This window comes from Scylla paramamosain, chromosome 7, assembly GCF_035594125.1.
Source record: "Scylla paramamosain isolate STU-SP2022 chromosome 7, ASM3559412v1, whole genome shotgun sequence".
Classification (NCBI taxonomy): Eukaryota; Metazoa; Arthropoda; class Malacostraca; order Decapoda; family Portunidae; genus Scylla; species Scylla paramamosain.
In genome coordinates, this window is record NC_087157.1 from 31,858,116 (window position 1) to 31,860,615 (window position 2,500).

General features: G+C 42.0%; 1 protein-coding gene and 1 long non-coding RNA gene across 2 annotated transcripts in view; one reads left to right on the forward strand and one right to left on the reverse strand.

Moving 5' to 3' along the window:
• Window positions 1–2,500, forward strand: part of LOC135102369 (uncharacterized) — a 165,071-nt gene that overhangs the window by 93,629 nt on the left and 68,942 nt on the right. The window lies entirely within an intron of this gene.
• The window catches only part of LOC135102366 (metabotropic glutamate receptor 8-like), a 172,906-nt gene that overhangs the window by 57,316 nt on the left and 113,090 nt on the right, over window positions 1–2,500 (reverse strand).

Sequence of the window (2,500 nt, forward strand, 5' to 3'; positions counted from 1 at the left end):
GTGGAGAGGTTTCATAATATGGTACCTTTGACACTCCCACCGCTATGACTCCACCTCGTGCTTCCAAACCTCATCTCCCACACGGGCACTGAGGAAATGGTCTTTATTTCATAGCCATTGGCGCATTTGTAGTTTGTGAATGTGGCGGGAACAGTTTTATGGCCTTCAGTGACTTAAAGCTTCATATCCATTACTCTTAACCACACAAGGCTTTTCAGATATCTACAGCTCCTCTTTGTTATCATCGCACCAGCCACTGAAAACTCTTGGATTTTTCTTCATTAGCTCATTAACAGTTATGGCCTCTCAGTCTTATTATTATAGTGTTGTGCAGATTTATAGTTTAACCCACTCCGTATTACAGACAACCTTCAAACTTCATTAAATTGTCTAGTATATGCAAAGCCTTCTGATGTGGCGTAAGATATGTGCATGCGGAGGACGCGTGGACATGGCATCACTACCCGCTTGGCGTTCTCGTCCGATGATTGGCTGGAGCAAGTCAAGAGTCATCGGGCAGGGCAGCGTCACCAGGTCCACACGGTCTCCATTAGCATATCTCGCGGCAGATCAGATGACTGAGTGTGGATAGTCTTAATAGAGTCAGTAAGATATTCATAACCTCTTTATGACTTAATGTATCATCCTTTACGTGATGAAACACCCTAATGGCTTGAGCAATATAATGAAATAGATGCCGTGGTATTGAAAATGTTAATCTTGAAAGACTCCTTTGACAGCAAGATATGTGAAAGAGCATCTCAAACCTTTTAATGCCTCTGATTTTATTCTTACTTTACAGTAAAGTCATGTTGGTTTATAAAATTACAGGTGTCATATTGTCAGTAGCTGCAAAAAAAAAAAAAAAAAAAAAAAAGTAAGATTCTCAGCTTGAAATCTCGTGTATCTCATCTCGTTGTGAACTTAGGATCAGTGAATCTGTGCCGTGCGTGTGTCGCGTCACCTCTGCCACACTCACACGTGTTGGCTCTGTGCTGCACCACGAGCTTGTACTTTGAATTTTTGTCTCCTTCAATTTATAAAGCTGTGTGCATATTTGGGCAGTTAGATAATTTTTCAAGAGTTGCTGCAGTGGCCTCTCACCGTGAATAATTCCGTGTACACAGTCAGAAATGAGATGCACTCACTCATTCTGTTTTTCGTTTTCCTCCAGTTAAAAGTTCTCTGATCAGCAGAACAGAGAACGAAGGACTGGGAGCAAACACCGAACACAGAGGAGAGTGTCGTATATTACTTAACAAATGACTAAGATTACGTGAAGTGGGAGGGAGTGTGTTTTACTATTTTATCTTACTGGAGCCTCGCCTTCCTGGTGCTGGGTGCGCGCGCGTGTGTGTGTGTATGTGTGTGTGTGTGTGTGTGTGTGTGTGTGTGTGTGTGTGTAAACGTGATGGAATTGCACCCTCGTTTCTTTTTTTTTTTCAGAATATGGTACAGCCGAGAGTTATTTCCACTTCGTTAACTCTCTGCCTTCAGATTTCACAGCTCGTTGCACTGTTGCTTCCTGCGTTGTCTTCTACCCTTATCTTCCGGTTACTTTTCTCAGTCTGCTAATTGTCTCGCCTCTCCTGCCTTCATCCTCCGCTCCTTTTAGTTCACTTTCATCTCTGCTCAGTATACAATTTTGGATCAGTTGGGTTAGTGCCCCCTTATTTGGAATTAGTACTTTAAGATAACAGTTCTCTTAATTTCTAGATTTTAGTGTTTTCTTTATTTATTTTTTTTTTTTAGATTTCAACTATTTTATTTTTTGCTGTTTTTACCTTTAATTTTAACATTATTAGTATTTATATGCTAGTTTATATTTCGTTTTTGCGACGCCACGCGGGAGACTTTTTGATCACTTCACGTCACTTATGGATTAACATTCCCCTTTACCCTCCCATCACTTTCACTGGCGAGTCCTGGAGCTGTCTGCATTCTCCCTTGTTTCCCCCAGTACGAGCATCGCCACCTGGACGTCTGCCAGGTAACAGTACCAGTACCAGACAAACCACAGTAACTCAATTAACTATTTTTTTCGAGACAATTTCTTCTAGGTAAGTGGCATTTGACAGGCTCCTCTCCAGACATGGCTTTTAGCTTCTGACAGGCCCTGCTCTGTGTAATAAATCACTCATTCATGTCACCGCTTCCTGATCTGTTCCTCCATTTGTCTTTCTCTTTTCCTGCCTCTCCTCCTTTCTATGTTTTTTTTTTTTATATCCCTAAGTAAAAAATCACTCATACTGCTTCCTGATTTTCTGCCCCTCTATTTGTCACCCTCTCCTCCCTCCCTGCCTGACTCCCTCCCTCCCTCCCTCCCTCCTTCCCTCCCTCCCTCCCTCCCTTCTTCCTTCAGTACTCAAACGAAGATTCCTTAGGTAAAAAAAATAATTCAAAATATTGCTTTCATATCTTCCCTGTTCCTCCATTTGCTATCCCTATCTTTATCTCCCCTCGACTTTTTCCTACCCTTCCTTCTTCCCTCACTTCTTCC